This window comes from Castor canadensis, chromosome 6 (genome assembly GCF_047511655.1).
Source record: "Castor canadensis chromosome 6, mCasCan1.hap1v2, whole genome shotgun sequence".
Classification (NCBI taxonomy): Eukaryota; Metazoa; Chordata; class Mammalia; order Rodentia; family Castoridae; genus Castor; species Castor canadensis.
In genome coordinates this window covers 19,300,399-19,312,192 of record NC_133391.1, presented here as the reverse complement: position 1 = coordinate 19,312,192, position 11,794 = coordinate 19,300,399, and the positions used below count along the sequence as shown (strand labels likewise).

The following is an 11,794-nucleotide window of genomic DNA, read 5'->3' as shown; positions in this document are numbered from 1 at the left end:
TAGGATTACAGGTGGGAGCCATCGGCACAGGCAGAGTTTAGGAAGATTGTGGTTCGAAGTCAGCCCAGGCAAACAGTTTGTGAGATAACACCTCTGTTTTCACTCTTGCTGCTGCATTGGTCTAGACAGTTGCATCCATCTTTTCATATTATTATTATTATTTGTGGTACTGGGGCTTGAACTCAGGGCCTACACCTTGAGCCATTCTGCCAGCTGGGGTTTTTTTTGTGATGAGTTTTTTGAGATAGGGTCTAGTGAACTATCTGAAAGTCACTTCTACAGTTTCTCTGCTTCAGGAATTATCACTATGAATGTACCAAGAAAGACACTGCCTGCCCCCTTCAGGGGAAGCACTACTTCCAAACTCAAGAACTGTGGCTGTGCTATGCTCAGCCTTAACCTGGTAACCCTTTCCTAACATGTACAGTCACCCAAGATCCTCATACAGAACCGGAAGTTCTTAAACCATCACCATGCCCAATTATGTTCACTTTTGTGTGATTTCAGGTCAATCCAATACACAGAAAGAGAACAATTCCCAGAGAAAAGCAGAGAACAGTTGTGACAAACGCTTTGACAGTTTATTCTGTATAGTTTCTCCTACCAGGACCGTCTTTGACTATACCATGGCACAGTTGGGTAGATCCCAAGTTAATTTTCAGCCAATGGTTCAGCTCTGGCTTTGTGTCCCTGGTTTGCACCAAGTATGAGAAGGGTGTCCAAGGCTTTCAGAGGGTTCTAGAAGATAGTCTCTAGTCACAGGGCTCCCCTTCCTAGGAAAAGCACCTCTCAGAATCTAGCTTTCCTCTGCAAAATACCTGTCATTCTGTAGGTCACATACTTTGTGTTGGAATTCTCTGTGCTGGGATGGCAAAAGGATTTCTTGGTAGGCCCTGAGTTCTGACCTGATCAAAGTTGAGCAGAGATTTCTGCAGTTGGGTCTGGTGGTCTTGTGTAACCTATATGTCTGGAATAGGCTGTGCCCACCAATAAATGTGGTCTAGTTGGTTGGTTATTTGGCCATCAGCCCATCTAGCACAAAGGTGCAAGATTCACAATCCCAAGGAACTTGGGGAGAAAAGGTTCTGTTTCTCCATTAGCCCAGGCCACCAGGGTAAATGCAAGGTACACTTATGGTTGACTGTGTCAACCAAAAAGAACAGGAGAAACTGACATTTTCTTATATACCTCTTGTTTGGTGCATTTGCAGCTTACATGGAAAAGTTTAAATCATGTTAACCTGGAATAGCTTAAAAGAACTCACAAAGCTGCTACAAATATCCAAAAGCTGACACGAGCAAGAAGTGAACAGGACAATATGTGCCCTTAAAGCAAGGAGAGAACAAACTCCCGACGTGACATCAGCAAACCCCACAGCAAACATTTCAGGCATTCCCAGCACAGCACTGGGGGCCTGTGTGAAGAAAAGACACATTCTTCTCCAGCACCCACGTGGCAAATCCACCCTCCCACCGTCTCCCCAAGGTCTTCAAACACATTCACTAAGTCTCTGGACTAAACTATTTGCCATTTAAATGCTTTCTTCCTCCAGTCTGTCTCTTTCTAAATGTCTCAGTGACTTCTTTGTCTCATAATTAACCTTTCAGCTCTGTGTGATCACCATTTTTTTGTGTGTGTGTGTGTCTCGTTTAGAATGAATATTTAGCTTCTTGGCAAAGAATTGCTTCCAGGATTTAGATATTTTTGTTACTATATTGGGGCCTGGTTTGTTGCTAAACTAGGGGTCTGTACACTGGTGCATTTGGGGAACAGGAAGGAAAGGGCTTTATCTGCACATAAGGACATGTTACTAGTCATTGAGGGCATGTAAACTCTCCCTTCAGGTAACAGGTTAGCATTAGAGTATTAACTTATGAATAATTTAATTATGCAGTTTTTAAATCACACATCTACATGTGAACTTCCTGCCATGCGTATTGTGCAAGCAGTAGAAGTTGCAAAGAGTAACAAGACAGTATCCCTGCCCTAACGATCTCATAGCATCAACATGAAGGGAGGCACACAAACGTAACTGCCCTCTGGGTGCAGTGACTCACATCTGTAATCCCAGCTACTTGGAAGGCGGACATCTGGAAGATCACAGCCTGGGCAGAAGGTTAGCAAGACCCCATTACAACAAAACAAGCCAGGTGCAGTGGCATACGCCTGTGATCCCAGATACTAGAAGGCATAAGTAGGAGGATTATGGTCTGAAGTCAGTCCTGGGCAAAACTGTGAGACCCTATCTGAAAAATAACTAAGGCATTTAGTTATAACTAAAAGGGCTGGGTGTGTGGCTCAAGTGGTAGAGGGCCTGCTTAGCAAGCTTGCTGGAGGCCCTGCGTTCAGACCCCAGTACCAGACAACCAACAAACAAAATATACATACTTCTCTATTCTCCTGGGAGAGAATTGAGTGATGTTGGATTACAGCCAAACCAACATGCTTCCAATCCCAGAGATGCATGGGGACAGGGGCTTTTTAAAATAAGAGGAAGGATTTTGGAGAGCCACCATAGGAATAGGAAAGGCATGGGGTTGATATTGAGGACACCAACTGTCATGCTTTACATATGAGTATTATTTACCATGGATGAAAAATCTCTCTGTTGGGTTTTACAATCCCATTTTCCATGTAAAGAAATAGAACATTAGTTATAATCTGGATACAACGTGTCCAGCAAATAGGCTCCTGTGAAGAAGGTTTGGTCCCCAGCTGGAACGCCAAGGTCTGACCTAATCAATTAACGATACTATTGGTAGAGTCGTAATCGAATAGTCTGTTGGAAGCTGGTGGACACTATGCAGGGTGGTTGGAGGGAATGAGGCGTGGGGATGTGGCTTTGGAGGGTGTGCCTTGTCCCAGGCCTCTTCCTGTGCTCTCTGCTTCCTGACTGTTACAAGGTGAGTCTCTGCTCCAGGGCACCCTCTCCACCAAGATGCTCTGTCTTACCTCAGGCCTAAAGCAATGGGGCCAGCTGGCCACAGGCAGAAACCTCTGAACCTGTGCACAAAATGAATCCTTCTCCTTTAAGTTTTTTCCTCAGGTATTTTCTTACAGTAATGAAAACTGACTAATACAATTACATTCCTTTAAAGGCAAATAATGACAAAGAACCAAGACTTAGTCTCAAATATTTGTACTCCGAGTTTGGATGCAGTGCATGTCCAAGTTTTTGTCTGTATAGTCAAATAAGCATTTGATATCCAGAGAGGCCTAGGATGCAGGGACATACAGTTCTTAAATCATTAAGTGTCTTTTCTTTCTTTCTTTCTTTTTTTTTTTTTTTGGTGGCACTAGGTTTAAACTCAGGGCCCCATGCTTGCTAGGCAGGTGCTTGAGCCACTCCGCCAGCCCTTTTTTATGTTGAGTTTTTTGAGATAGGGTCTCACGAACTATTTGCTCCAGGCAAATAGTTTGAACTGCAATCCTCATGTTATAGCTAGGATTGCAGGTGTGACTAGCTAAGATTACAGGTGTGAGCCACCTGCACCTGGCTCAAATGACTTTCTTGAGCAGGAGAAATGACTAGTCATTTCATGAAGTTGCCCCGTGATTCTCATGCTCCATCAAAGAGAGGAAGCAAAAGAGGTCAGAGAGGAGACTGTGTTCAATCAAACTCCACCTACTAATGTGACAACAGGTGGTAGTTGTGCAGTTTTATTTATTCATTTATTTATTTGTTTATTTGGTGGGACTGGGGTTTGAACTCAGGGCCTCGCACTTGCAAAGCAATTAATCTACTACTTGAGCCACACCTCCAGTTCATTTTACTCTGGTTATTATTTTGGAGGTGAGGTCTTATGAACTTTTTGCCTGATCTCAGCCTCCCAAATAGCTAGGATGACAGGCATGAGCCACTAGTGCCAAGCAAGTCTCTAAAGGTGTTAAAACAACATGAATTATCATCTGTTAGGGGAAGTTTGTAAATAAAGTTCTCTCTGAATCACACAGAGTAGATCTAGTAATTTCAAAATCCCTATAATTATATGATTAAGGGGAAATTACAGAGCAAACCTCTTATATCCCAAGTGGAAGAAAGCATCAAATGTCTAGGGTGACTGTCAATAGTGTACAAAATGAACTTGGCTTTGTGTAAGCTTTTAAAATAGAGACATTTTATCTCAAACTATTTGTTTTGCAGTACTGGAATTTGAACTCAAGGCCTTCACCTTGAGCCACTTCACCAGCCCTATTTTTGTGAAGGGTTTTTTGAGATAGGGTCTCATGAACTATTTGCCCGGGCTGGCTTTGAACAGTGAGCCTCCTGATCTCTGTCTCCTGAGTAGCTAGGATTATAGGCATGAGCCACTGGCACCCAATTATCTGAAATTTTTTTTGTGTTTGTTAAATTCTAGAGTTGGAGACACGTGACAAAAAACCCAGACTCTTCTTGGAAAACAACTCTGAACTTCAAAGACAGAACGAGAAAGTGTCCCATGTGACTGGCGTTTCTCGGCAGGGCACACAGCTCCCCAATATCAATAGCATGTGACCATAAAGGACACCAGAGGGAATCCAGAGGAGGACAGCACCCGCCACTCATGGAGCCACATGTAGCTCTGTTATTGGGAGGAGCCGTGATCAACCCCTGGCAAAGAAGTCCTTGTGATGAATGTGCAGTTCTAATTACAACTCCCACGGTCAGTTCTTTAAAGTTTCAACCAAGATTCATTTCCAGGCAGCCCTATGGCTTGAGGTCACCTGCACAGATTCTGCAGACCATAGAGAAAACACATCTTGTACAAATGCAATTCGAGAACAAATCAGATAAAAAAGCAATGAAGCCACTGAGTGGGGATGGGGAGTGGGCTGTGGGGTGGTACACAAACCCAGGAAATGTCCCAAACTCTATACTCTTCCCTGCACATACTTGATACTTGTTGACTAAATAAAGCCACCATGTCACATGCCACACAGCCCACAAAGGTGAGGACCACATGCTTCTGCTTCTCTGGAAGCTTAGACTTCCCTCATGTGGCCCAAAGACACACGAATGACTGTTAACAAGAAACATGCCTGTGCCCAGTCCTGGCATGGCTCCAGTTCCACCCTGACAGAGGCCACTGGCACATGGCTGACAGTGGTCCCGAGCCCTGAACTGTGCACAGGTAATTCCCATCTGCTTAACTCACAGCTGTCAACCTTGAAGTTCTCACACAACAAGGTTTCTTGTTCCTGGCCTGTTCGGTCCTGACTGCTTGTTCCTAGCTTCCCTGGGGCTGGCAACCTTGGGTGGAACTACTGACCTTGGTGCTGTCCCCGCAAACCTTCAGGAGAGACAGCATGGACGGAGGGCAGAGCTCAGACTCCAACTTACCTGAACTGCCTGCATATACTCCTCCCCGCCCCCTTTGCTACTTATTATGATCTCAGGCACCTGATGGGACGTTTTGCAAGTGACTCAGTTCCCACTCATTTGAATTAGATCATATAGTACCTAACTTGCAGAGTTGCGATATGTTTGTTAGGCTTTTTTAGGGGGTGAGACAGGGACTCCCTAGGCTGTTGGGACTGGCCTCAAACTCACACTCCTGCCTCAGTTGGAAGAATTGTTGTTACAAGGATTATATGAGTGAGTATTTCCAGCACCACTAGAAGAGTTCCCAAAGCACTGTTTCTAGGTTGAACAAAGGCACTCCTTATGGATTATTCTCAGTACCATCTCAGTAAATGCAAGCAACAGGTCCTTGGCCACATGGCCTGACCAAGTCCTCAGACGCCAGTAACTGGCAAGACACCTATGAGCAACAGTAAGGAGGTGGGAGAGAAGAGGAAAGGATGGCTAACTGAATCTGGGCTGGTCAAAGCCTGGGCTCAGAGCTGCATAGGAAGCAGAGACTTAGCTGGGCACTGGAGGCTCACACCTGTAATCCTAGCTACTCAGGAGGCAGAGATCAGAAGGATCATGGTTCAAAGCCAGCTTGGGCAAAGAGTTTACTAGACCCTATCTCTAAAACACCCATCACACACAAAAAAGGGCTGGTGGAGTGGCTCAAGGTGCAGACCCTGAGTTCAAACCCCAGTGCTGCAAAAAAAAAAAAAAAAAAAAAAGAAGCAAAGACTTTAAAGGATGGGAAGGACCAGGTTGTTGGTTGTTGGGGAATTTGGATCCCAACGAGAGGCTTGCTGTCTATCCTGTGGCCATGAGGCATCCTGGGATTGTAGCAGTGCTAGAGAAAGATTTGTAGCAGCAATAAGAAAGATGGCCGGGGGCTGGCAGATGGTGGGGACAATGGTTTTAGGAAAGGGGCAGTCATCTAGGCAAGTGCTAATAGTTCATGAAGCCAAGGTGGTGACAGGAGTGGTGGTGACAGGAGTAGTGGTGACAGGAGAAGTGGTGACAGGAGTAGCACTGAGAGAAGAGGCCATTTGGAAAAGTCAAATGCGTGTCCAGGACAGGTCAGGCATTCATGGCTCATGTACCAGGCACAACATCCAGACTGGATAAATATGGGTGTCTGACTATTCCAATGAAGAAATGCAGGGAGATTAAGCAATGAGCCCAAGGTCACAATTCTAGAAAGCCCTGCAGTAGGAATTCAAACCAAGCCAGTCTGCTCTGAAGTCTGATATCTGATTGAATTCTTGTTGAGAGTGACAGAAGTAGGGGCAGCCAGGGTTCCTTAGACTCTTACAGGCAGGAAACGAATGTTCTGTCTAGATCAGGAAATTCCCAGATGGGATGCTTCATGAGGCTTAATTTGGGGCTGCTTTTGTAACATAGTGGGGTTTAGCAGGCTTGGAAGTTCTGCTCTGGGTCAGGAGAGGAGTCAGAATTGAAAACAGATTTTGAAGTCATTTGCAGAGAGTTGAAAAATTGGATAAACTCACCAAAAGACAGAACAGAGAGAGGTGAGATTTAAAAAGAGGGTCAAAAAAGATTTAGGGACTGGGGCATGGCTCAAGTGGTAGAGCAAGGCTCCAAGTTCAATTCCCAGCACTGCCAAAAACAAAGGGAAGAAAGGAAGCAAGGGAGAGAGAGAGGAAAGGGGGAGGAAGGGAGGTGGTGGGGAAAGGAAGACATTTATTAGAGTCCCTCCTCCAATGGGTAGAAGAGGAGGAAGTCTGTGAAGGGAAGTGACCAGTTGTTCAGAACAGTTCTTGTTCAAGAACTTGAGCAAGGAGCAGCTGTCAGTGGTCAGACCCTGAGGATTAGAGAGGGCGAGAACAGAGAGCAGGCCAGTGGGAGGCCACTGTTTAAGGGAGGCTGCTGGGGACTTAGGGAGAACGGTTTAGTTGAGTGGGAGCCCTAGGATAAGAAGTGAAAGTTTGGGAAAGTAAAGGTAGAAAGACATTTGGGACATTAAAATATTATCATGGGGGGACAGATGAGGCTAGTGATGATCAAAGAGACCTCTTGAAGCCAGCGAGGGTGATGAAACTGTGGGGAAGTGACTGGTGGGGAGCAAGGCCATGAGAAGGCTGGAGAGGGTGAGACCAGAGCCTCGCGGGGGCCTCCTGGGGAGGAAGGAAGTCCTTGTGTCCCTGAGGTCCCAGGAAACCCGTGAGGGAGGGCAGCACCACACCTGAAATTCCTGCCTCTGATGCCTCAAGGAAGCAGATGCAAATACTGACACCCTGAAGTTGAGGGGCTCATGGGTACCTTTGGAGAGGAGGGGGACTGGTCCAAGCCCTTTTAGGACCCTCCCCTGCCAAGCTGTTGAACGACCCTCCGCAGAGGCTAGAGCCTTCGTCTTCCCTTTGGTGGCCCGTGGAGGGTTTTGCTGGCACCACTCGTGAGGCCTGGAAGGTCTCCAGCCCCTTCAAGCGTTCTCATTTTCTTCTGGCTCATAAAAATTTATTTAGTACTTGATGAAAAAAGCAAAAACCAAGCCAAAAGATGGTACAATTGTAGTGAATTCATAAATAAACAAATTAATGAAATAAGTAAAACATGACAACTCAACATAAAAATACTGGGGGAAAAAATGAACCATAAATGAGATTTTTTTTTTCCAGCAAATTCCTGAAAATGATATTAACTCTCTTAAGTTCTGGCTTAGTTGGCCATCCTATTTCCTAAGGGTTATTCTAGAAAAACAAGAGATACATAGTTTTTACTTTAAAAGATTGTTCCTCACACTTTGTTTCCCTATAAGATAAGAAGAAACTAGACTTTGTATAGTACGAGTAGCAATGGTAACCACAGAGACGTGCTCAGTCCCCCAAGCTGCAGGTTACAGACTGAACTTTGAAGGGAAGACACTTCAATTTGTGCAGAAGGATGGATTCCAATCCCACCCCTGACCCTCCATTTTTCTAGAGACCTAATTGGTGTCAGGAGCAGTCTGGGGACTTTTCCTGGCCCAAGAAAAATGGTTGGTTCTTAGCTGCCCTGAGTCAACCTCAGAGCTCTCTGGTGACCACAGAGCAAGCCGAGGTCAGCAGCCCCATGGCCACCTCTTTGCTCCTGAAGGCTCAGAAGGAAAGTGAGAAGAGAAGGGAAAGGAAGCCCCCAAGGTGGGGTGTGATCCTGACAGGGCCAAGGGAACTGGTTAGAATGTTTTCCTCCCTTTCATCCGGGAGCGCAGACAGTTCTGACTGTTAGGTCTCAATTTGACATCACTTGTGTCATCTTAAACTCTGCTTGACCCTGAATTGTTTGGTTCCCATAGAGAAAGGCCCCCCCCCAAGAGAAAATCCCCCACAAAGGAAATGTCTTGTTCCCAGAAACCGTGCTTGAACACAAGACCCAGTTCCTGACTACCCCCAGCAATAGATACTGGACAAACCACAAGGGGAAATGTCTCCCCACCTGTCACCAGGTCCTTCCTTTCCTCTAAACCCCAGTCTGTAAGCGGCAATGGGCTCTCGCTCTCTTGCTGGAGATTCCTCTGCGGGTTTCTTCTCCTGAATAAACCTGTGCTGACAGTGAGCCATGGCTTTGTCTGTCTCTCTGTGCTTTTCAGTTTGCCACTGACCTACTGATGATTCCAGTATGCAGGCAAGCACAGTGTCAAGCAGAGATTGAAAAGAAATGACAGAAGTGTCCATCAGTTATTTACTTGGTTTAGTGCAATCAGGGTTCAATCACATCTGACACTTAACCTCTTCGAAATGTTCCCCCAAGGAAGAGGCACGCTTTAGGCATTCACTGTTGTTTTTAGTGTTTATGCTCTATGCAAGCTAATTTGCTTCTTGTTATGAACACCCCTCAAAGATATTTTATACTGTCTCCATTTTGTAAGTTGGAAGACACCAAGTGTCTGAAAAATAAGCAAAATTCCCAAAGATCATGCAGGTAGCAAAATAAATCCATAAATAAAAAGTGGATTAAAATTCGAATATAGAATATGTGGATACACAGCCCATGCCTTTCCACTCAAGGAAGCCACTTGTTCACGGACCTGTCCTCCACACAGAGTCCCATCTTTTCTCTTGGGTCAAAAACAATGTTGTTTTTTTTGAATGTAGGCTCCAAAAATACTGAAGAAGAGAGATCCACAATTTGATTCTGAAAGCTAAATTACAGTGTTCACTCTAGGTTACTTTTATACAAGTCAACACTACTTCTTACAGTGTAATGTTGACCTTTGAGTAAAATTTAAAAAGAGACATAAATGTCTAATCCAGTTTTCACAGACACCTAGCTTCCCCTCGGTGTTCACCTGACTCTACTTTTCAGTTAGTTTCAGAAGTTCAACTTCACCTTTGAAAGACAGAACAGTGGAAGGCCTATCCCGTAATGTAAAAGTAAACATGCGGTATATACTAACATCTGAACACATGCTTTTAAACAGAAGTGAGAGCTATGAACTTCTGTGGCCCCCACAGGCTCTTCCCTTACCTTTTGCTCTCTGGCTAGGAGATGAGTGCTTTTCCCTCACCACACATTTCCACCATGAGATGCTGCCTTGACACAGGCCCAAAGCAACAGGGCCACAAACCTCCCCAGCTGTGAGCCAAACAAGCCTTTTTGCTTTATAATTTGATTTCTTTCAGGTGTTTGTCATAGCTATGGAAACCTAACTCAGTATATCATTGCATAGGATGTGAATCTGTTTCATCTATACCAGAATGCTCGTTATACAATACTTTGAGGAGTAAAAACTCACTTTTGTGCTTTGTTTCAACTTTTTCAGCTAAAGGATAATATGTTTTTGCTGTTCTGTGGGTGAAATGCTATAATAATTAGTAATGATTGTAACGGATTTTATGCACCAGAAATGTTCCTGAATTTTTGAGAACTTTGAAACAGGCAGGGAAGAGATTGACAGTTTCTATGAAAATAAGCTCATAGAGTCTTTGGGACCACATATCTCCTGGAATCCAGAAATACTGGGAATTTAGGGAGGGACAAATCCCATACGCTGTGTGTATCAGTGCTGCAGGGTGCGACGTGGCTTAGGAAACAAGCAGCAACAGTAATGACGCAGGCTGCAGTGTAAGGAAGTGTGTGAATATTCACATTGACCCTCACACGAGATTAGACAGACTCTGTAGACAAATGAGTTAGGGAAATACCTTCATTTCTCAGAGCTGGGAGTTTTAAATTTCAGATAAAGATTATGGACATATTTTAAGAGAAGTGCTAGCTAGATAACTTCAAAAAGATTTTAATAAATGCTTTATAAACAAATAATCATAAACATAAGATAATAAAAGACAGAAAACAGAGCTATTGTAAAAATCATGCCATAATGCTAATCGTAATAGCTTTATTTTATAAACGGAAATGCTTAACATAAAACAAAAATAAACTTTAAGAATATTATTTTGCTCACATCGGCAGCACATGCACTAAAATTGGAATGAAGCAGAGATTAGCATGGCCCTGAGCAAGGAGGACACATGTGCAAATTCATGAAGCGTTCCATATTCTTATGGATGTTCTGTATAAAAATATTATTTAAGTCAGTCACAGTAGCACATGCCTATAATCCCAGCATTCAGGAGGCTGAGGCAGGAGGATAGAGAGTTTGAGACCAGCCTAGACTACATAGTGAGATCCTGTCTCAAAAAAAAAAAATGAAAAACAAGATTTAATTTTTTGTTATTTAATTTTAGTTAGGCCATTTTTGGGGGAGAAATCCTCATTTGGAATTACTTTGTACCCTGTGGAGAGGAATTAGTGTACATTTCACAAGGACACTGAATGTAATTTTTGTATGCAATTTCCAGGTTATTTACAATAACATGGGTGGTGAAGATAAGCTATGGATGGAAAGGAAATAATGTCAGGGAAAGATCTCCTCAAATGTGCCTGGAACGCTCTGCTTGAAATCAACAGACATAATAAGAATAGGAAGGATGCTCTCTTAGAATTTTGAGTCAAAAGGTGTTTTTAAGAGCTTGTTAAAATGGTTGGTATAGGTTGGCAAGCATGGGAAAATAAAGGAGTTTTGAGACTTACACAAACTGTAAACCCCAGGAACAGACTTTCTGCCAGAAAACAAACTACCAGAAAACACTTTCTGTTTTGCACACAAAGGTGGGTGACATTATTACAGATACCACTTGGGGGGGGTCTTTCGGACTCTAAAACAGAGCGGGGTGCAGCTTGGGGTACAGCATGAGCTTTCACACTCTGGGTTCAATCTCCAGCCCCAGTCCCAACCCCCCATAAATCCATAAAAACAATTAAACAAAACAATCTTAGCAGCTGACTGCTAATGCTTCCTAACTACAGTGCCAAACTTAGAAAACACGTCTAATTTTAACAATTGTGCTCAGAATAAAATTTCTAACAATAACTTCAAATTTCCTTTTGTTCCCCAGAAGCTGATTCTCTACTAGTGAAAGTAAGAGTCAGCTTTGTTGAGCATTGAGTTGGCATAAGGATATTTGACCC

At 43.8% G+C, this 11,794-nt stretch overlaps 1 non-coding gene across 1 annotated transcript; it reads left to right on the top strand.

Moving 5' to 3' along the window:
- The first annotated feature begins 10,719 nt into the window (after positions 1-10,719).
- Positions 10,720-10,826, top strand: LOC141424464 (U6 spliceosomal RNA). Its single transcript, XR_012449383.1, has one exon. It is a non-coding gene; the product is annotated as a U6 spliceosomal RNA (small nuclear RNA).
- Positions 10,827-11,794: the final 968 nt, after the last annotated feature.